The sequence below is a fragment of the Hevea brasiliensis genome, chromosome 10 (genome assembly GCF_030052815.1).
Source record: "Hevea brasiliensis isolate MT/VB/25A 57/8 chromosome 10, ASM3005281v1, whole genome shotgun sequence".
In the NCBI taxonomy this organism is placed as follows: Eukaryota; Viridiplantae; Streptophyta; class Magnoliopsida; order Malpighiales; family Euphorbiaceae; genus Hevea; species Hevea brasiliensis.
Window position 1 is genome coordinate 14859912 of NC_079502.1, and position 24631 is coordinate 14884542.

Below are 24631 nucleotides of genomic sequence, written 5' to 3' on the forward strand. Positions count from 1 at the left end.
CTAGTATAAATAGGGGTGGGAGGGTTAGCCAGTTGTTCTCTCATTCCATTTTCAATCCCCTGCTCACAACTTCGAAGTTCTCTCGTTTTCTCAAGTTCTTCCGACGCCGATCAGACTCCGGTAAGGGCTTTGATCTTCTTTTTTAGTTTAAGTTCTTTATTCCTTTTGAAAATGAGCGGTGCCGAAGGTCAGAGAGCGGCGAGCCCTCCTTCCATTCAGTTCTCATGGTCGTCCGATGAAGAAGAGGTAGTCGGGCCAAGCACGCAACCTGAACCCCCTAGGGTCTCCGTTCCAGCTCGGGGGCGGATCATACCATCAAGGCGTGCACCTGTTTCAGGGAGGGAGACTCTCCCTATAGATGAGCTACCGTCGGTTCTTCGAGTATCCGATCTGCAATCGTTTAGCCAAGAATACAACATTCGGCCTGATTAAATGCGAGCTAATCAAGTGCCACGGCGACCTTCGTGTCGATCACTCCATTGAACAGAATGACATGGTTATGGTGTACGAGGAACAGTTAAAGGCCGGTCTTCGGTTCCCTCTAGATGACTTCTATAAGGAGGTCCTAAAACTTCACCGAGCGTGCATTGCTCAAATTCACCCTAACTCGTGGCGGATCTTGGTAGCCTTCCGAGGTCTATGCCGAGCTAAGGGAATCAGACCTACGGCTAAGGTTTTCGCCGAGCTGCACAGACTAACTCGCCGAAAGGATGACGAACACTGGTTCTTTCAGGCGAAGCCTCATTGCGGGCTCTTTTCCGATCTGCCCTCATCCCTTAAGAATTGGAAGAACCGTTTCTTCATTCTGAGGAGCAAAGATCCGAGCTACTTTGAGGACTTCCCCCGTAGCTGGTGGTACTAGGGGCCTTTGCTTCCGAAGCATATTACCCTGAACCAGGAGGAAAGCTTAATAGTGATGGATCTGAAGAGTCTGGCCGCCACTCAAAAGTATTCTTGTTTGGATGCGGTGACTGCCGAGTTGCACCATTGGACCATTCAACTGCTCACCGGCCAAGACCGCGAACTTCCGCTCTCTGACCTCGGCATTGGTATTTTCTATATCTCAGCTCTCAGGACCTTAGCGATCTCACTGACCTTTTCTTTGTGTAGGTATGGCGGGTGGTGAGGGTTCTAGGAAGCGGAAGAAGGACAAAGAGATCTCCCGGAAATGAAGCGTTCGGAAATGCTTCGAACACCTGGTCATGAATCTGGGGAAGTACAAGGGGACCCGCCTCAACCTTTGGATCTGCCGACCGCTGAAGCTGTCCGATCTCCTCCTAGATTGGAAGAGCGACCTCGGCTCTTCCGATTATTCCAAGCACGTAAAGGGTCCTTCTCAATCTTACGGGAGGACCTCTTCTCGTGGCGCTCAAAAGCTAATCGAGTCCCGAAGAATAACGGTGTTCGGGAGAACCCCGGTTTTGCCCAAGTCTTGGGGTCTTCCATCTTCCTTCGGGAGGATCGGGACAGGCTATCCTCGAACAGCCTTGATGATATCTTGACTCAATCCATGAGCCTGAACGTGGAGTGCCTGGTGAATCAGACCATGGTTTGGGAAAAGGTTCAGCGTCTGGGCAAGGAGATCGGGAAGAAAAATCAGGAAGTGGCTTCCCTCCGATCCCAACTCTCATCCGCTCAAGATTATATATCTCAAGTTGAGGGGCGGGTGAAGTTTTATGAGGACAGGGTGGCCGAACTGAATCTTATTCTGGCTGAAAGGAATCGGGTTCTCGGAGAAGTCCAGGCGCTACAGGCCAACGAAGCTGCTCAGGTTGCCCAACTCATCGAAGAGCTTAAAGAGAAAGACGGGGAGCTTAAGGAGAAAGATGAAGAGATGGTGACGGGAATAGCCGGGGCCTACGTGAATGCTTACAAGGACCTCTTGGTCAAACTCCAGAAACGTTACCCAGGGGAGGACTTCTCTTGGATGGCCGACCTGGCTCCTGAGGGCGATGATGAGGACAGTGAGGAGGAAGCCGAGGGTGAGAGAGAGAGTGAGCAAAATGTAAATCAGGCTGGGGGTGACCCTCCAGCTGAATAGCTTATACAAAAAATGAAATGAAATGGGCTGTCTCTTTTGTTCAATGAATGGATGTGATTGGAAAATCTCTGAATTGCCTAAGTATTTGATTGTATGAGCATAGCGAAACAAGAACTAAATGCAATTATTAATCTAAGTATAAGAGATCGGAAAGCACAATAAGCATGAGATCAGTGGGAAGAAATGCTGAATGGGACTTGATTAAAATTGAAAATTTAACTTGAACACTTAAGATTGGAATCCTTATTAAACCGAACCAAAACCTTAACTCTTAAACTTTCGAAAGGGAGATCGGCGATAAAACTGGTAGGAAAAGATCTAGTGCCAGTTCATTTATCAGGAATATACTTGACGGGTCCTGAGTTTCGACAATGGGTTTGAGAGATCGGTGAGCGATAGACTGGTAAAGCTTTGACTGATGCGAGAACTTAACAATTTAATTTAATTCTTTGCGGGGAGAGATCGGAATTGTGACAGCCTATCAAAGAGGGATCGGAAATGTGATTAGCTGTCTGAAGGAGACTTAGTACCGGGGATCGGTTTCAAAGTTTTATTGATTTTGGGGATCGGCCAAAATATGGTGTCGACAATTGGTTCTGCCCAGAAAAATCTAGAAAATTGCAATCCAGCCAGTTATGGTGTTTAGGCCATAATTGGCTACAAAACTCCAAATGGAGTGATTCAAAAAAATAAATATAACTAGACACAATAAGGAACAACTTTCATGAAGACAATTTTGCCAAATTCCTACTGTATAAATGACCAATGAAACAGTAAACTTAGTGCTTGAAATCTGAAAATTGTGAATAACTAACACTAAGCTTTGACATAAAATTGGCAACCAATGCCAACAACTTTGGAATGCAAAATTTGGTATGTTGGTGATATTTGAACCAATACACCTATTATCTATGAAAAAGTGAACATTTTAGTTGACTAATGAAATAAATAGTAACCTTACATATAACGTACAAATATTCAAGAAATGACTTTGTAATATGCCCTAATAGGCCTAATGTGATTGGTTTGGATAGGTTGGCATGCCAATAGGGTTCTGATAGCAGTACTGCGTATGATGTATGGGTCCATGCCATTCTTTGATGATAGCCTATGGCTATACTGATTATGATGTTCTACTTGGCTTTATGCCTTATTGCTTTTATGGCTTATTAGCCATTCTATTTGCACACCGGGAGACACATTGTGACCGATGGTGTGACGGCCCGAGGTACCTGGTACCCAGTGCTAGTTTATCCGTCTATCCAGTCCGGTCAATTTGTATAGGTTATTGGGCATGGAAAAGTATAATTGTAATTGAACTGATTATTAAAGAAAATAAGGAAATGAAATATCAAGATAAAGATTAAGAGTGATTACAATAAAATATAAAGAAGCTCAAAATCATCAATAAAACAGTTAACAAAATGCATGAAGAAGTTAATATCATAAAATGTAATTTGCTTAGTGTCCGTGTCACCTCACAGGCTACAGTGCATTGGTAGGACACTAGGTCCCATTTTGTATTTTGTGATTTTTGTAAGTTTTGTAATTAAACTCTTATTTTATCATGTATATTTGAAACCTATGTAATATAATTTTGTATTAATGTAAGTATTTGTAACTTTGTGTTTATAAATAACATATGAGAATTTATTTATGATTTGAGCCTAATGATGATGTGAAATGAATGAATGACAAATGGAGGAATTGTTAAGAAATTGTTGTAAATTGATGTGATACAAATGGAGTTTGAGAATTATTGGAAGTGTTTTTCATAGGTTCCGAAGAACTATTTTCTCCATTTTTATCGGCACTCTGCCGGATTTTCTAAAAAATATTCGGAACCTTAAATTAATTCATAATTTCAATAAATAAATTAAATGGCATAAATTTCACTTTGTGACTAATAAATGAATAAATAAATAAATTAAGAAAGAGAAAATTGTAATGAAATAAGATATGGTGCTCTGGCACACTGTGTGGCATATCTTGCTTGGCTACACTATAAATGGGTAAGGGGTGTCACAACTTCACTGCACCCCAGAGCAAAACCTAGAGGGTGTTGTGTTCCTACTTCAAGATGATGCTTATCAGTGGTGGGACACACTATCCAGGGAGGTGCAGCCAGATCAGATCACTTGGAATTTTTCCTTACAAAGTTTAGAAAGAAGTATGTTAGTAATGTGTTCCTGGAGGAGAGGAGAAGAGAATTTATCAGTCTGAGGCAAAGATAACTGTCAGTGGCAGAATATGAGAGAGAGTTTGTCAGACTAAGCAGATATGGGAGAGAGATAGTCCCTATTGAAGCAGACCGATGTAGGAGGTTTGAAGAGGGGTTGAATGATAATATCAAGCTCAGGATAACAGCTTTGGGGATTACAGACTTCGCAACATTGGTTGAAGCAGCACTGAAAGAGGAAAGGGTTAGAATTAATGAGCAGAACAGAAGGGATAGACAACTGAAGAGAGGTTCGGGTCAAACCAGTTCTCTCTCTGCACCTGGTAAGAAGTTCAAGGGTCCTCAATCTCAGGGCCAGAGTCAGACACAAGGTCAGGGCTTGTCCCAGAGGCCCAGATCTCAGTTCACACCGAGGAGAGGCTAGTCCACACCATCAGTGGGCAGCTCTCTAGGGACGGTGTATAGGGGACCAGCCCCAGCAGTCTCTTCAGCCTATCCACACTGCCATAAGTGGCACAAGGGTGAATGTTAGCAAGTGACTGGGGGTTGCTTCTAGTGTAGGTCTACTGAGCACCAGATCAGATATTGCCCAAGGAGGACTGCTACAGCTGCTCCAGCACCAGCAGATAAACCTGCCCCTATAGCTCAAAGGGGTAGAAGGTCGGGTAAATCTGAGGCAGTTGGAACTTCACAGAGGCCGATATTAAAGTCAGCTGAGAGGCCAGAGGCCAGGGCACTAGCAAGGGCATATGTTATGTGGGCATAGGAGGAGCAGGATGTTTCAGATGTCATCAGGGGTATGTTCTCTCTCTATGACATACCTGTGCATGCATTGGTGAATCTAGGATCCACACATTCATATATTTGCATTGAGTTACCTGTGGAGAGGGGAATTCAAGTAGAGGTAAGTGACCAAGATATTCTAGTCACTAACCCACTAGGCCACAGTGTTGTGGTAAATAGAGTGTGCAAAGGTTACCCGTTGTGGATTCAAGGGTATGAGTTCTCGGCAGACCTAATTGAATTGCCCTTCCACAAGTTTGATGTCATCCTTAGAATGGATTGGTTGTCACTTCATCAGGCAATAGTGGATTGTAGATAGAAGAGGATTACACTAAAAACTCCTGAAGATGATGAGATAACAGTTGTGGGAGAAAGGACAAATTTTCTGTCTAATGTCATCTCAGCCACTGCTGCAAGGAGATTGATCATGAAGGGGTGTGAAGCCTATCTAGCTCATGTTATTGATACCAGAAAGGCTGGACCTAGTCTCATACCCACTGTAAGTGACTTCCCTGATGTGTTCCCTGAAGAATTACCTAGTTGGCCCCCAGAAAGGGAAGTATAATTTGCTATTGAGGTTATGCCGGGTATAGCACCAATCTCAATTGCTCCTTATAGAATGGCACCCATTGAATTGAAAGAGCTAAAAATCCAGTTGCAGGAGTTACTGGATAAGGGGTTCATACGCCTCAGTGTGTCACTGTGGGGAGCTTCGGTGTTATTTGTGAAAAAGAAGGATGGAATTTTGAGATTACTCATTGACTACCGGCAGCTAAACAAAGTAACTGTGAAGAATAAGTACCCATTGCCGAGAATTAATGATCTGTTTGATCAATTGAAGGGAGCAGGCGTATTTTCTAAGATTGATCTCGGATCAGGATATCATCAGCTAATGGTAAAGGATGCAGATGTGCCTAAGACTGCATTCAGAACCTAGTATAGGCACTATGAATTTCTAGTGATGCCGTTTGGTTTGACAAATGCACTAGCAGCTTTTATAGACCTTATGAACCGTATCTTCCATCCATATTTAGATTGGTTTGTAGTGGTCTTTATTAATGATATACTAGAGTATTCCAAGAACAAAGAGGATCATGGTGAGCATTTGAGAATTGTTCTGTAGACATTGAGAAAGAAGAAACTGTATGTTAAGTTGTCCAAGTCTGACTTCTGGTTGAATGAGATTGCCTTTCTTGGACACATAGTGCCAGCTGATGGGATTAGAGTGGATCCCAAAAAGATTGAAGCAGTGATAGAATGGAAGCCTCCCATAAATGCACCTAAGGTCAAAAGTTTCTTGGAATTAGCTGGGTATTACAGAAGGTTTGTGAAGGAGTTTTCTTTGATAGCTGCTCCACTGACTAAGTTGCTACATAAGAATGTAAGATTTGACTGGAATGACAAGTGTCAAGCCAGTTTTGAGAGATTGAAGGCTATGTTGATAGAGGCTATTGACACAGCTAATATCCGGGAAATACTTTGTGGTCTACAGTGATGCTTCCCATAATGGGTTAGGGTGTGTTCTGATGTAAGAGGGGAAAGTGGTCGCCTATGCTTCCAGACAGTTAAGGCCACATGAAAAGAACTACCCCACTCATGATCTTGAACTAGCAGCGATCATATTTGCACTGAAGATATGGAGGCACTACTTATATGGTGAAAAATGTTATATACACACAGACTACAAAAGTCTGAAGTACTTGCCAACCCAGAAGGAGTTCAAATTTAGACAGAGGTGATGGATTGAGTTCCTGAAGGACTATGATTGTGTGATAGACTACCATCTTGGGAAGGCAAATGTAGTTGCTAATGTCTTGAGCAGAAAGTCCATTGCAGCATTGAGTTCATTGCATGCCCGTTTGTCCTTAGCTTATAATGGAGCTATTTTGGCTGAGTTCCAAGTAAAGCCAAACCTGCTACAGCATATACATGATGGACAGAAGATAGATGAGAAGCTAATGATTATTATAGGCAGAATCATAGAAGGGAAGGAGACAGAATATGAAGTGAAAGAAGACAGGTGTTGGTATTACAAAGGAAAAGTGTGTATACCAGATGATGGGAAATTAAAGATAAACATTCTAAAAGTGGCACACCATAGTGTTTATGTTATGCACCCAAAAAGTACTAAAATGTATCATGATTTGAAGCCTCACTACTGGTGGCCTGGTATGAAGAAGGACGTTGTGACGCGCCTTACCCGTCTATTGTATAGCCGAGCAAGAAGTGCCACATTCGGTGCTGGAGCACCCTATCTTGTCTTGCCATGTCTATTATAAATTTTAATGTCATTTAAATCAGGTAATTTATGTGTAGAATTTTTATTTTTTTTTATTTTTTAATTTTTTTTTATATCTTATTTCTGTGGAGACCCGGACAGATCCTCCTCTGTTTTATTAGCATCTGGCGGGTTCTACTATCACCTGTTAACATATTCATAGTCATCTCACATATTTCCATATCATATTCTCTTTTATCATATCATTCACAACTATTTATGAGATCTCAAAATGAAGTGTCATCTATTGCATTCATATGGAAATTCATAGATAATAAATTATAAGTTTTCATTTCAAGTCCAAAATGAAATACATCATAAACTAGTAATTACATCATGACTAAACATAATGAACCAAAATACTAGTCCATACATGGGCCCTACCAAAATACAAAAGACCGGTGAGGTGACTATGGACAATGGCAGATCTGATCAGAGCTCTGTCAGTGCACTACTAGTGCTGCTGCTGCGGCTGCTGAGACTGATCTCCAGTACCTATGCGATGGAAAACCAACGCGCTAAGCATAATGCTTAGTGGTGCATAATTTATAATAACAATAATTTAACATTTGAAATAATATCTGCAACTCATAATTTTTGGGCGTTTTATATTTTTGTTACTCTTTGGAAACAATTAACATTATCAGGATCTTTTATGATTACTTATTGTATTTTAAGTCTTAATTAATTTTTATTAGTATCCAAGAAACTTATAACAAATTATAAAAGCTGGATGCACAGGTGTATACTGGTTAGACAGCCATATGTCTATCCAGTATACGTCTGTCAGGCACGAAGACAGCTGTCGGGCACGAGACTCGCTGTCAGGCTTGTAAAGCCAGAAATAAAGTAGGCACAATGGCCAGTAAGTAGGCATATGGCCTGTAGAATAATCATACCAGACATATATTGTCAGTTCATGATTTTCTCGGTAGGCAGTACTGCTATTTGTAGTCCCTAATTGGTATACCAATTTATCCAAACTAAATAAATAAGTCTAGGTATACTATGGGCAATTAAACATTTTTAATTAATTTAGCACTATTCACTATTACTATTTTCTAGTACTGTTCATTGGTACCATTAATTTCATATTAATAGGACATTAGTCCTAATTTACATATTCATATCATTTTTAATATTTAAATTTTTCTTATGAGTATTTTAATTATCCTATATAGCATTTTTCCCATGAACCTTTCTTTAGGTTCATGTTGATGTGTTATCTTTATCTAGGAATTTGACTAGGTTAGGATGTCTATTTAGTCATACTTCCTTCATAACAATTGCTCCTCTATGTTTAAACTTGAATTTCAGTTTTTGAATCACTGAATTTGGGGTTATAGAGCTCAAGTTATGGTCAAAATACCAAAGGAATAGTATTTTGGAACAATTTCTGGGTTGGCAGTTTTAGTGACTAAACTTGTGCTAACAATTTGATTTGGTTAAAGGCAAAACTGGGTTAAGTGGTCTTCATGAAAAGTGTAGCCCTATGTCTTCCATTGATGAAATTTTAGGTCATTTGGACCAGTATAGAGAGAGTTATGACCAAATGAACACGTACTGTTCATTTGGTCATTTTCTGGGTTGGCAGTTTTAGTGACCCAAATTGTGCTAACAATTTGAATTAGTTAAAGGCAAAACTGGGTTAAGTGGTCCTCATGAAAAGTGTAGCCCTATGTCTAAACTTTCCATTGATGAAATTTTAGGTCATTTGGACTAGTATAGAGAGAGTTATGACCAAATGAACACGTACTGTTCATTTGGTCATTTTCTGGGTTGGCAGTGTTTGGTCATCAGGGTTTGGGCAGAGAATTAGTCATGATTTTGACAGAATTTGGGTAGGGTTTCTTCTTGAAAAATGAAGGTTTGGATGTCCCAAAACACCTCCAATTAGCCTCATACCAATTGGAGTCACACATTGTTAGTTAGGGTTCAACAAACACACTGGACTCATGGAGTCCCAACCTATAGAAAATTTGACACTCCCAAAATTCAATCTACTGCTTCTCCAAACTCCAAATAAGCACATGTCACTTCTATTATCATCAATCTCAACACAATTAGGTCAAATTCAAAAATGTCACAAAATCCCCACTTTGAAGTGTACAACCCTAATTTCAAACATCAAATTCACATATATAACCATGAAATCAATTTCCACATATCATACCTTGTTAATTAACTTCCCTAACTAAACTAAAGCCAACAAAATCCATTATTTTCATGGTTCCTCTAGGGCTGCTAAATTCAAGGGTTTCTTTCCCAAATTTTTCTTTTTAATTTCATGTAAATCTTCACTTGGTTTAGCATGATTTTCATGCTTAAAGAAGAGATTAAGAGTTTTGAGCACTAACCTTTTTGGGTGTCTTGCCAAACTTTATTTTATTATTTTTTTTTACTTCTTTTTGGTATCTGTAGCTTCCTTAGGGTGTAGGGAGTATTTTTTGTAAAGGGAGCTACGAGTTTTGGTGTGTGGAAGCTTGGAAAATCAAGCTTGAAAGCTTAACAAAAATGGTGGAGAGGGAGCACAAGGGTGGACGGCAAGAGAGAGGGAGAGTGGGGAAGAAGATGGAGAGAAAAGTAGGTGGGTTTTGTCTCTTGTGCTTTATATATTTATGTGTACTTAATTTATTTTAAATTTTCATAAACTTTTTTCTTTTCTTTTCTTTTCCTTTCTTTTCTTTTCTTTTCTTTCCTTTTCTTTTCTTTTATTTTCTTCTTCTTTCTCTTTCCATTTTCCAAATTCAAATTTATAAATTTAATTTATGTTAATTATTCTATTTCCTAATTTTAATTTGAAATTTAGGTCAAAATTCACCTCTAGGGGTGAAATGACCAAAATGCCCTTCATGGTGCTCATCGGGTTATTTTTATTATTTTATACCAATTTATAAATTCTTTAAAATTTAATTTATTTTTCTCTAAATTTTTCCTATATTTTCTTAACATTTATTTCTTCAATTTATGCCTCCTCACTATAGTTTAGGTGTAGTTCCAGACATTTTGACTGTCCGAACAAACATTAGTCGTCAGAACAGTAAAATGTACGGACTACCTACGGCGAGAGCATTACAATTCTTCGCCTCTAATAATAATTTTGTCCTCGAAATTTACCTAATGTGAAGAGCTAAGGGAACTACTGCCTCATCGTCTCCTCGCTCTCCCATGTCGCTTCTTCTGTGTTGTGGTGTCTTCACAAGGCTTTCACTAGTGGGGTCCTCTTGTTTCTGAGTTCTTTCACTTCCCGTGCCAAGATTCTGACCGGTTCTTCTTCATATGTCAAATCAGGTTGCACAATTATCTCCTCTGCTGAAATGACATGTGAAGGATCTGATTTGTATCTCTTGAGCATTGACACATGGAATACACTGTGGATCTTATCCAACTCAGGTGGTAAAGCTAGCCTGTAGGCTACTGGACCCACACGCTCAATGACATCGTATGGACCAATAAACCTAGGGCTCAACTTACCCTTCTTACCAAATCTTAGCACTTTTTTCTAAGGTGATACCTTAAGAAACACCTTATCGCAAACCTCATACTCTATATCCTTTCTCCTCAAGTCGGCATATGACTTTTGTCTGTCCGAGGTGACTTTCAAATTGTCTCTGATGAGTTTCACTTTTTCCTCTATCTGTCTCATTAAATCTGGGCCCACTACTTTCTCCTCACCCATTTCTGTCTAGCATAAGGGAGTTCTACATCTCCTCCCATATAATGCTTCATATGGAGCCATTTTAATACTGGCTTGGTAGCTGTTGTTGTAAGCAAACTCTACCAAAGGAAGATACTTCTCCCAACTTCCTTCAAAATCAATGATGCAGCTTCTCAACATATCCTCCAATACCTATTATGTGATTCATGTCATTTTTAGTAGTCTTTTAACATTTATAATAATTTACTAGGTTCTAAGGGTTACCTGAATCACCCGTTCTGACTATCCATCCGTCTGTGGATGAAAAGCCGTACTGAAGTGTAGTCGAGTGCCTAAAGACTCCTGTAGCCTCTTCCAAAACCTCAAAGTAAATCTCGTGTCTCGGTCAGATATGATTGATGTTGGCACTCCATGTAGCTGGACTATCTCATCTATGTAAATTTCTACTAATCTCTCTAATGAGTAGTTGGTTCTAACTGGTAGGAAATGAGCTGAGTTGGTCAATCTATCCTCAATCACCCATATAGTATCATGCTTCCTCTGTGTCAATGGTAGCCCAGTCACAAAATCCATGGTAACGCGGTTCCATTTCCATTCTGGTATGGATATAGGTTGCAACAACCCTGATGGGACCTGATGCTCAGCCTTAACCTGCTGGCATGTCAAACATCTAGTAACAAAATCACCAATCTCTTTCTTCATTCCAGGCCACCAATAATGTGTTTTCAGGTCTTGGTACATCTTAGTACTTCCTGGGTGCATAGCATGGAAGCTACTGTGCGCCTCTTTCAAGATATTCTTCTTCAGTTCCTCATCTCTTGATACACATATTCTGCCTTTATAGTACAGGCACCCATCTCTTTTCAACTCATAATCAATCTCCTTCCCCTCTTGAGTTCTGCCCATAACAGTTAGCAACTTTTCATCCCTTAACTGTGCTTCTTGTATTTGCTGTAACAAACTTGGCTTTACACACAACTTAGCCAACATTACCCCATCCTGTGCTAAAGACAACCGAGCATTCAATGCTCTCAAAGCCATCATGGACTTCCTGCTTAGGGCGTCAGCCACTATATTTGCTATCCCAGGATGGTAGTCGATCACACAGTCATAGTCTTTAAGGAATTCAATCCATCTCCTCTGTCTCAAATTGAGTTCCTTCTGAGTTGGCAAGTACTTTAGACTCTTGTGATCAGTGTAGATGTAACACTTCTCACCATATAGGTAATGCCTCCATATCTTTAATGCAAATATTATTGCCGCCAATTCTAGATCATGAGTTGGGTAGTTCTTTTCATGTGGCCTTAGCTGTCTAGAAGCATAGGCAACTACTTTCCCTTCCTGCATTAGAACACACCCAAGCCCATTGTGAGAGGCATCACTGTAGATCACATAGTCTTTCTCTGACTCTGGCTATGTCAACACTGGAGCTTCTGTAAGCATAGCCTTCAGCTTCTCAAAGCTGGTTTGACATTTTCATTCCAGTCAAACTTTGCATTCTTATGCAGTAACTTAGTCAGTGGGGCTGCTATAAGGGAAAATCCCTTCAAAAATCTCCTGTAGTATCCAGCTAACCCCAAAAAGCTTCTGACTTCTGTTACATTTCTGGGAGGCTTCCATTCAACTATTGCTTCAATCTTCTTTGGATCTACCCTGATCCCATCTGCTGACACAATGTGTCCAAGGAAGGATATCTCATCCAACCAAAAGTCACACTTGGACAACTTAGCATACAACTGTTTTTCCCGCAGTGTCTGTAGTACTACTCTCAGGTGTTCATCATGCTCTTCCCGGTTCTTAGAATACACTAAGATATCATCTATAAAGACCACAACAAACCTATCCAAGTAGGGATGAAAGATGCGGTTCATTAGGTCAATGAAAGCTACTGGTGCATTTGTCAGCCCAAATGGCATCACTAAGAACTCATAGTGTCCATACCGGGTCCTGAAAGCAGTTTTAGGAACATCTATCTCGTTCACTCTCAACTGGTGATAGCCTGATCTTAGATCTATCTTGGAGAATACTCCAGCTCCCCTCAACTGATCAAACAGGTCATCTACCCTAGGTAAAGGGTATTTGTTTTCACAGTCACCTGATTCAGCTGCCGGTAGTCTATACATAACCGAAGGGTGCCGTCCTTCTTCTTCACAAATAGCACTGGTGCTCCCCAGGGTGACACACTAGGGCGTATGAAGCCCTTGTCTAGTAGCTCCTGTAACTGAACATTCAACTCTCTCAGTTCAGTAGGTGCCATCCTATATGGAGCAATGGACATTGGTGCAATACCCGGCATAACCTCTATAGCAAACTCCACTTCTCTATCGGGTGGAAAACCCGGCAACTCTTCCGGAAACACATCCGAAAAATCACATACAGTAGGGATCTCATGCATGCTTGGGCTAGTCTTCCTGGTATCAACAACATGTGCTAAGAAAGCCTCACAGCCCTTTCTTATCAATCTCCTGGCTGTTGTGGCTGATATGATGGTGGAAAGACAACTCGTTCCTTCACCCACAATTGTAACCTCATCCCCATCTACTGTCTGTAGTGACATCCTCTTTAACTGACAATCTACCATCGCCTGATGACGTGATAACCAGTCCATACCCAATATCATATCGAACTCATGGAATGGTAGCTCAATCAAGTCAGCTAAAAACTCATACCCTTGTATCTTCAGAGGACAACCCTTGTAGACCTTTTTCACCATGACACTATGGCCTAAAGGGTTTGTGACTTGTATGTCCTCCTCTAGCTCCTCTACTTGTACCCCTCTATCAACTGGTGGTGTGATACACACATATGAATGTGTGGAACCCGGATCAATCAATGCACATACTAGCAGGTCATAAAAAAAAAATGTACCTCTAATGACATCAGCTGGTTCTGGCTAATCTCGAGCTCTCATAGCATAAGCACGTGGTGCTACCCTAGTCTCCTGCCTCTGCACTGTCTCTGCAGTAGGCCTCTGTGATGTACCAACTGTATCAGGCCTCGCAGGTCTTCTACCCCTATGTGCTGCTGGGGCAGACCTCTCCATCTGAGGTGGAGCAGTGGGAGCACTAGTGTTCCTCTGTGGACAATCCTTCAGGAAGTGATCCATAGACCCACATCTGAAACATCCACCTGTCAACAATCTGCACTCTCCTCTGTGGGGTCTACCACAATGTACACAAGCAGGTGGTGGGGCTGATCCCTGTGTAGCTGCACTAGGTGAACTACCCACTGATGCACCAGATTGTCCTCCTCATCTCCTTGGAGCAAACCGAGGCTTCTGTTTCTTGCCCCGACCCTGAGTCTAACCCTGAGACTCCTTGGGTCTCTTACTACCTGTGTCTGCTGAACCGGACTGACCAGGCCCAGAACCCCTCTTGCGTTGCCTATCCTTTCTGGACTGCTCTTCATTTCTGACTCTCTCCACATCAAGGGCTGATGCTGTCAACAGAGAGAAATCTGTGAAGTGGTGAGATGTCACTATCAACCTGATGTTGTCATTTAGTCCGTCCTCAAATCTTCTGCATTTTTCAACCTCTGTCGGCATCAACTCCAATGCATATTCGCTAAGTCTCATGAATTCTCGCTCATATTGAGGTATCAATTTGCCTCTGTCTCAGTGCCAGGAATTCTCTCCTTCTGGCCTCCAAGTACACATGACTGATGTATTTCTTTCTGAATTCAGCCAGAAAGAAATCCCAAGTGATCTGTGCAAGCTATACCACTTTAGATACTATCACCCACCATCTATATGCATCCTCCTATAGCAGTGATAGAGCACACTCCAACTGCTACTCTGGGGTGCAGTGCAACTACTGCAATACCCTCTCTGTCCTCTCCAGCCAATACTCTGCTGCGGCTGGATCATCATCCCTCTTACCTCTGAAGTCAATTGCCCCATACTTTCGCAGTCTCTCTATTGGAGATCTGTGTATAGGTTGCGGCTATGGGGGTGGAGGTGGCTGTACAGGTGGTAGTGGTGGTGGTGGCTGTGGCTGTGGAGGTGGAGGTGGCTGTGGCTGGGGAATGGCTCCAGTGATCTGATGGAACAACTGTGTCATCTGTTCATAGAAGGCCTATTGTGCCCTACTCACAGTACCTCGAGATGACTCTGCTCTACTACCACTTCTCGCCCGACTAGGAGCAGGTGCGTGACTCTCTACTTTCTCCTCTATCGATCCTGGAGGTCCGTGCTCTGAAGGATCAGATGCCACGATCCTATAAAACAGACAAAGAAACAGATCTGCATTAGTGTCACCTTGACTCTATTTAAAGGCCCATGCATGTGATGCAACTATTTCTTTCTATCTATCTAGGTCTAGGACCGCCTAAACCTCTGCTCTAATACCACTAAATGTGACGCCCCTTACCCGTCTATTGTATAGCCGAGCAAGAAGTGCCACATTCGGTGCTGAAGCACTCTATCTTGTCTTATCATGTCTATTGTAAATTTTAATGTCATTTAAATCAGGTAATTTATGTGTAGAATTTTTTTTTTATATCTTATTTCTGTGGAGACCCGGACAGATCCTCCTCTGTTTTATTAGCATCTGGCGGGTTCCACTATCACCTGTTAACATATTCATAGTCATCTCACATATTTTCATATCATATTCTCTTTTATCATATCATTCACAACTATTTTTGAGATCTCAAAATGAAGTGTCATCTATTGCATTCATATGGAAATTCATAGATAATAAATTATAAGTTTTCATTTCAAGTCCAAAATGAAATACATCATAAACTAGTAATTACATCATGACTAAACATAATGAACCAAAATACCAGTCTATACATGGGCCCTACCAAAATACAAAAGACCGGTGAGGTGACTCTAGACAATGGCAGATCTGATTAGAGCTCACGATTGCACTCTTGTGTCTTTGGTGTTGCAACTTTGGGGTGATCTCCAGTACCTACGCAATGGAAAACCAACGCGCTAAGCATAACGCTTGGTGATGCATAATTTATAATAACAATAATTTAACATTTGAAATAATATCTGCAACTCATAATTTCTGGGTCTTTTATATTTTGTTACTCTTTGGAAACAATTAACATTATCGGGATCTTTTATGATTACTTATTGTATTTTAAGTCTTAATTAATTTTTATCAGTGCCTAAGAAATCTATAACAAATTATAAAAGCTGGATGCACAGGTGTATACTAGTTAGACAGCCATATGTCTATCCAAGATATCGTCATCGAACGCGAGCGGTATCGCACGAAACCATTGTCGGGCTTATAAAGCCAGAAATAAAGTAGGCACAATGGCCAGTAAGTAGGCATATAGCCTGTAGAATAATCATACCAGACATATATTGTCAGTTCATGATTTTCTTGGTAGGCAGTACTGCTATCTATAGTCCCTAATTAGTATACCAATTTATCCAAACTAAATAAATAAGTATAGGTATACTATGGGCAATTAAACATTTTTTAATTAATTTAGAACTATTCAATATTACTATTTTCTAGTACTGTTCATTTGTACTATTAACTTCATATTAATAGGACATTAGTCCTAATTTACATATTCATATCATTTTTAATATTTAAATTTTCCTTATGAGTATTTTAATTATTCTATATAGCATTTTTCCCATGAACCTTTCTTTAGGTTCATGTTGATGTGTTATATTTATCTAGGAATTTGACTAGGTTAGGATGTCTATTTAGTCACACTTCCTTCATAACAATTGCTCCTTTATGTTTAAACTTGAATTTCAGTTTTTGAATCACTGAATTTGGGGTTATAGAACTCAAGTTATGGTCAAAATACTAAAGGAATAGTATTTTGGGACAACTTCTGGGTTGACAGTTTTAGTAACTAAATTTATGCTAACAATTTGATTTGGTTAAAGGCAAAACTGGGTCAAGTGGTCCTCATGAAAAGTGTATCCCTATGTCTAAGCTTTCCATTGATGAAATTTTAGGTCATTTGGACTAGTATAGAGAGAGTTATGACCAAATGAAAGTGTTCATTTGGTCATTTTCTGGGTTAGCAGTTTTAGTGACCCAACTTGTGCTAACAATTTGAATTGGTTAAAGGCAAAACTGGGCCAAGTGGTCTTCATGAAAAGTGTAGCCCTATATCTAAACTTTCCATTGATGAAATTTTAGGTCATTTAGACCAGTATAAAGAGAGTTATGACAAAATGAACACGTACTGTTCATTTGGTCATTTTCTGGGTTGGCAGTGTTTGGTCATCCGGGTTTGGGCAGAGAATTGGTCATGATTTTGACAGAATTTGGGCGGGGTTTCTTCTTGAAAAATGAAGGTTTGGATGTCCCAAAACACCTCCAATTGACCTCATACCAATTGGAGTCACACATTGTCAGTTAGGGTTCAACAAACACACTGGACTCATAGAGTCCCAACCTGCAGAAAATTTGACACTCCCAAAATTCAATCTCCTCTTCCTCCAAACTCCAAATAAGCATACATGTCACTTCTATTATCATCAATCTCAACAAAATTAGGTCAAATTCAAAAATGTCACAAAATCCCCTCTTTGTGTACAACCCTAATTTCAAACATCAAATTCACATATATAGCTATGAAATCAATTTTCACATATCATACCTTGTTAATTAACTTCCCTAACTAAACTAAAACTAACAAAATCCATCATTTTCGTGGTTCCTCTAGGGCTTCCAAATTCAAGGGTTTCTTTTCCAAATTTTTATTTTAAATTTCATGTAAATCTTCACTTGGTTTAGCATGATTTTCATGCTTAAAGAAGAGATTAAGAGTTTTGAGCACTAACCTTTTTGGGTGTCTTGCCAAACTTCATTTTTTTTTTTTTTTTTTTGCTTCTTTTTGGTATCTATAGCTTCCTTAGGGTGTAGGGAGTATTTTTTGTAAAGAGAGCTATGAGTTTTGGTGTGTGGAAGCTTGGAAAATCAAGCTTGAAAGCTTGACAAAAATGGTGGAGAGGGAGCACAAGGGTGGACGACAAGAGAGAGGGAGAGTGGGGAAGAAGATGGAGAGAAAAGTAGATGGGTTTTGTCTCTTGTGCTTTATATATATATGTGTACTTAATTTGTTTTAAATTTTCATAAACCTTTTTCTTTTCTTTTCCTTTCTTTTCTTTTCTTTCCTTTTCTTTTCTTTTCTTTTCTTCTTCTTTCTCTTTCCATTTTCTAAATTCAAATTCATAAATTTAATTTATGTTAATTATTCTATTTCCTAATTTTAATTTGACATTTAGGTCAAAATTCTCCTCTAGGGGTGAAATGACCGAAATGGCCTTCATGGTGCTCATCGGGTTATTTTTATTATTTTATACCAATTTATAAATTCTCTAAACTTTAATTTATTTTTCTCTAAATTTTTCCTATATTTTCTTCAATTTATGCCTCCTCACTATAGTTTAGGTGTAATTTCGGATATTTTGATTGTCCGAACAGACATTAGTCGTCAAAACAGTAAAATGTACTGACTACCTACGGCAAGGGCATTACAGACGTAGCTGACTATGTAACTAGATGCTTGACATGTCAGCAAGTCAAGGCAGAACATCAAGTTCCATTAGGTTTGTGCAGCCTATAAGCATACCTGAATGGAAATGGGACCAGGTCACCATAGATTTTGTTAGTGGTCTACCACTCACCCAGAAGAAACATGATGCAGTATGGGTGTTAGTAGATAGATTAAACAAGTCAGCCCATTTTTTGTCAGTTAGAACTAACTATCCACTGGAGAAGTTGGGACAGATACATCCCACTGGCAGAATTTGCCTATAATAATAGCTACCAAGCTAGCATTCAAATGGCTCCGTATGAAGCACTGTATGGGAGGAGGTGTAGAACACCGATATGTTGGACTGAACTAGGTGAAGATAAGCTTGTGGGACCAGACCTGGCGAAACAGACTAAAGAAAAAGTAAAATTGATTAAATCTAATTTGAAGGTCGCCTCAGACAGAAAAATTCTTATGCTGACTTGAGGAGAAAAAGACATAGAATATAAAGTTGGCGAGAAGGTATTTCTCAAAGTCTCACCATGGAAGAAGGCATTGAGATTTGGAAGAAAGGGTAAGTTAAGCCCTAAGTTTATTGGCCCATAATGTGTTTCGTGTATCCATGCTGAGAAGGTATAGATCAGACCCTTCACATGTCATCTCCATGGAAGAATTGAAATACAACCGGATTTGACATATGAAGAGGAACCAATAAGGATCCTAGCTTGGGAAGTGAAGGAATTGAGGAACAAATAGATTCCACTGGTAAAAGTACTTTGGAGGCACCATAACACTGCAGAGGCAACTTGGGAATGTGAAGAGATGATGAGGCAACAGTTCCCTCAACTGTTTGCATCAAGTAAATTTCGAGGACAAAATTTTTATTAGAGGGGAAGAGCTGTAACGCCCTCAATAGTCCATACATTCTACTGTTTCGATAACTAATATCTGTCCCGACAGCCAAAATTTCTGGAACTATATTTAAACTAGAGTGCGGAGTCATAAATAACCCAAATCATAATTAGAAAAATTAAGGAAAATTTTAAGTAATGAAATGCACTAAGGTTAAATGAGCCGTAGCTCCGGCAATGGGTGACCTAACGGGAAGCGACTGCAAAGACAGTTGGCAGCCCTAGACATATGGAAAATCCTGTGAAATAATTTTTGAGACTCCAACAAAGAATTATTTAGGTTTAGATGGCAATAGAATGCCAAGAAAATGCTAAGAAAATTTTGTAAATCAGTACAGACAATTTTAACTCGATAAGCTAAACGAAGGGCATTTTAGTCATTTCACCTTCAGACTTGATTTTTGACCAACTTGTCCATTCAAGTAAGTGAGGTTTATGTTATAAAATATGGATAAATATGGAAATAAATTTAAATGGAAATAGGAATAATGAAAGAAAGAAAATAAAACAAATAAAAATTTAAAAATCAAATTTCTAACATGGGCATGATGTAATTAAAAAGTGTTTGGCCAATCAATATTAAGCAAGCTTACGTATAAGAGATAAAAAGATATTAATTAAAATAAAAAAATCACTTCATCTTCTTTCTTCTCCATGATGGCTAAACCCTCTCAACTCACCATCCACCATTGCTATAAAAGCTTTCATTTTCTTTCAATTCTTACCGCAAAACCCATAGTTGTCTTTACTAAAAATTGAACCCACACCTTGTAGAAATGTTTGGCTACCAAGAAACAAAGATAAAGTGAAGATTTAAAAATCCTAGAATCTTACTTCAAAAGGTTAGTGCTAATTCTTTCTCTCTCTCTCTTTATTCTTGTTTAGGAACTTAGTTTGAGTTAGAAAATTACAATAAAATGAAATGAAATCCATATGTATGTATACCCAAGAATTTTGTAGCCATGGGTAGGTTAGGGTTAGGATGGTTTTCATTTAAATTAAGGTTAAATTGTGATGAGTTTGATGAGTGCATATGAACTAAGGCATTAATTTCCATGTGTGGTGAAAGATTGAAACTTTGGAAGTTAGGGTTTGTGGCAAAAAATTAGGGTTTGCTAAATTGTTGTGGAATTGATGTTTTAATGGTCAATTAGTGACCCTTTGGCATAGTTTGACCATAAAATAAAGTTTGTTATGGCATTGGATTATGAGTTGGTGTGCTGCCCTTTTGTGCCAGAAATACTAGACTTGAGTCTAGTGTGTTTGGGCAGCCATAACTTGACTTGTGTAGCTTTAATTAGTGCAAGGCTAATTGAAAGTGAAATTAGGGACATAATGCCACATTTTTTATGAAGAAACCCTGCTCAGAAAACCAACTTAAAGTGACCTAAAATTTGCCTAAATCCGAGTATACCAATTCTGAACCTGGAAAATGACCAAATGAACAGTGCTTATTCAAATGGCCATAACTTTGTGTAAAGAGGTCCAAATGACCGTATTTTTGAACCCATGGAAAGATTAGACAATGTAGAACAACTTTTATGAAGAATAGAAACTCAAATTCTGACCCCAACCAATTCAAATTGCTAACCAAATTTGAGTTATCAAAACTGTCATAACCAAATTTGCCCAGAAAATCTAGGAATGGACCAATCCGGCCAGTTATGGCAAAAATGCCATAACTTGAGCTACAAAACTCCAAATAGAGTGATTCAAAAAGAGATTTAAATTAGACACATTAAGGAACAACTTTGATGAAGTAGAACAGCAAACTCAAGTGACCAAATCTGAATTTTTGAAATTATTTCCAATGAGCTTTGAATTGAAATTGGGAACTAATGCCAATAAATGTAATCCAAAATATGGTATTTTTGTAGAATTAGAACTTGCATAACTATTAATTATGAAAAAGTCAATATTTTTACATGAATAGTAAGGTAAATAGTAACCACCAAACATCAAATGCAAAGAATTAAACAATTAACTTTGTTAACATGCCCTAGTATGCCTAGAATGATTGGTTTGGATAGGTTGGCATGCCAATAGAGTTCTGATAGTAGTACTGCATATGGCTTCATGCAATTTCATGATTTATGGCCTATAGTGCCATTTTGTGATTTATGGCTTTTGGCCATTTTGATACTCTTGATTTACTTGGCTTTATGCCCGATGATTATTATGGCTTGTTAGCTGTTCTGTTGCACACCTGGAGACACTATGTGACCAATGGTGTGACGGCCTGAGGTACTTAGTACTCAGTGCTAGTTTACCCGTTTATCCAGTCCAGTCAACTAGTATAGGTTACTTGGCCAACTAAAATGAGTCTTAATAATTTATTTCCAAATAATGAATATAAAAAGTACTAAATTAATAATATTACTAATAATAACCAAAATTTCAGTCTGCATGAAATAAAAAAAATAATTTCTGCATATTTATTTATTTAGTTTATTTTTATTTTATATTGGCATCACTAAGCTATATTCTTGGCGTGTCATTTTTGCCACGCGTAGGTACTGGAGACACAGATAGAGAGCCCAACAGATCTCAGAATGGGTGAGAGTCCAGATTTGTATTGAGTCCGGTGTCACCTCCATTATAGTGCATTTTGGGTAGGACCACTGGGCTCCATCAAAGATTTAGTATTTAATATTTTGTGTTAGATATTTATTTTGCTATGTAAGTTATGGACTTATGTAACTATTTGTAATGAAGTTTAGACTTTTAACAGGTGGAAATCGTCAAAATTATGAATAAATTATGTAACTATTTTGCTATGTAAATTATGTAAATTAATGATGTTTAGTATTTCATTTATGAATGAGTTCCATTTTGATTATGCATGAAATGTATGAATGAAGATTTGAGTTTGAAATATTGAAATAAGAATTGAGATTAAGAAAAGTTATACATATTTGAAATTATTGTTGAGACTTTTAACAGGTGAAAATCGTCAAAATTATGAATAAATTGAGGGGAAACTCCGTCAATTTCTCCGGTTAATAAATTGACCTTAATAAAATAAAATAAAATATAATTACTAAGAAATGAAATAAGATAAGTTAAGGCGCTCCGGCACCCAGAGTGACATGTCTCGCTCGGCTACACTGTAGACGGATAAGGGGTGTCACAGGTTGACTAATTTTAATTTTCTCTCAATTTCAATTCGGTTTTATTAACAATTTTAGAGTCTGTTAATTAATGTAAATGTAAATATTTAATTTAATAATTTGATTAGTTAAAAATTTAATTTGATTCAATTAAGTTTGATTCAATTTGATTAATGTAAATATGAATATTTAATCTAATAATTGCTAAACTAATTCTCATATAAACTCGAGCTTATAGCAACCACCCTTGTAAAAAAAATGCTTATATCTATTTTTCAGAATCCCAGGCATATCATCTCCTTCCTTCCTTAATCCGTTCCACTAAATGAAGATTAAATTAATTGCATGGCTGTTTAAGTGTAACAAGAGATGAAGTCCAATATACAAAATGTTTAATGAATCATTATTAACTTTTCCCATTGCAATAACTTTGGTAGGATAAATTTTAATAACTATCCCTCAACTTATATAGTTGTAACATTATAGTCATTCAACTTTAAAATATAACATAAAATCTCCCTCAACTTTTAAATTTGGTACAGTAAAATCTCTCTAACTTTCGATTACTGATTTTTCAGTTATATGCTGATATAAACAGATTCAGTGTGGCGTTTAGTTAGCATTTTTCTTTCCTTTCTTATACAAAGTATAAAATTAATCTCTCTACAGATGAAAATTATTTTCTCTATAGAGAGTAAAAGGATTCAATTTACACATGGCTTGAGAAAGGAAAGAGAAATGATGACTAAGCGTTACGCTGGAACTGTCCAGGTCAACATATAATAGGAAAACTGGTGATTGGAGGTTGGAGGGATTTTACTGTGCAAAATTTGAAAATTAAAGGAGTTTTATGTTACATTTTTAAATTAAAGGACTGTAATGTTACAACTATATAAGTTCAAGAACGGTTGTTAAAATTTTTTTATTTTTAGCGTTTTGGATATTCAAAAAATGAGTTAATGGAAAAATATTTTTTAGAGAGAAAATTAAATTATTTTCAAGGAAAAAATTTCGATAATTTTATTAAAATACGAAAATACTTATATATGCATAATGTAAACATATATTATTATTTTAATGTTACAATTAAATAATAAAAATATTTTATGAATAATTTTTTTAAAAATTTTTTTATATAAAAATTATTTTCTATGAAATAAATATAGCCTTTTATTTTGCTTTTTGCTCTTTGTAATTAAAACCTAATTGGAATTGGAAATTTTGGATTTGATGATCCAACCTCATGAATTTTGATTTCATTTGATTTGAAATTTTTTTAAATTCACCCTTAAGCACTTGAAAATCTATTTGAAGCTCGTTCAATGAGCTTGCATGTTCTAGTGTTGGTCTAATTTAGCGGTTGAAGTTGAATCGGACTTTAGGCTTTTAGCTTTTAGATTTATAATATTGAATTAGGCCATTTGTTAAATACAAACTTTATATTAATTAGGGAATTACCCGTAGTTATTAATAATTTTAATTTATATATATATTTTTTAATTTTAATATATAAAAATAACATAATATCTAAATTATGTAGTATTTATTTTATATTTTATTTTTATTACTTTTTATCTCTCAAACTTTTTAATAGAGATTTCATAATAAAAATTCATTTACACATAATATAGATATAAATATATGTAATAAGTATAAATATATAAATATATGTAATTAATATATGTTAATATGTTATAACTTATCTTACAATAATGACTACTTATTATAATATTAAGAGAGTAACTATTAAATAATTTACGACTCATATATACATAATTGGTAATTAATAACTTAATTATAATGTAAAGAAATTAAATAAGCAATTAATAAAAAATTAGAGAAAATTTAATGAAATTAAATAAATTGTCACTTAGCATTATTTCATAATTTTATGTGGCATTATCAGAAAAATCTGCATTATATATATATATATATATATATATCAGAAAATAAATTTTTAAACTATAAATTTTTAATATTTTAATCATTGGCCATTAATCATTAATGTGTGATAATCCACCAAATCAAGCTCACACTTAATTGAGCGTTTTTTTTTTTTTTTTTTTTTTTTATCACCGTAACTTTTGCACTTTTGCATGAATGGACAGCGAATCGCCCACAACGTATCTATAAATACACGCGATTCCTTAAACACAGCACGCTCTGTATTCTTCTTTCCTCCATTGTCTTCACTCTCTTGGTGA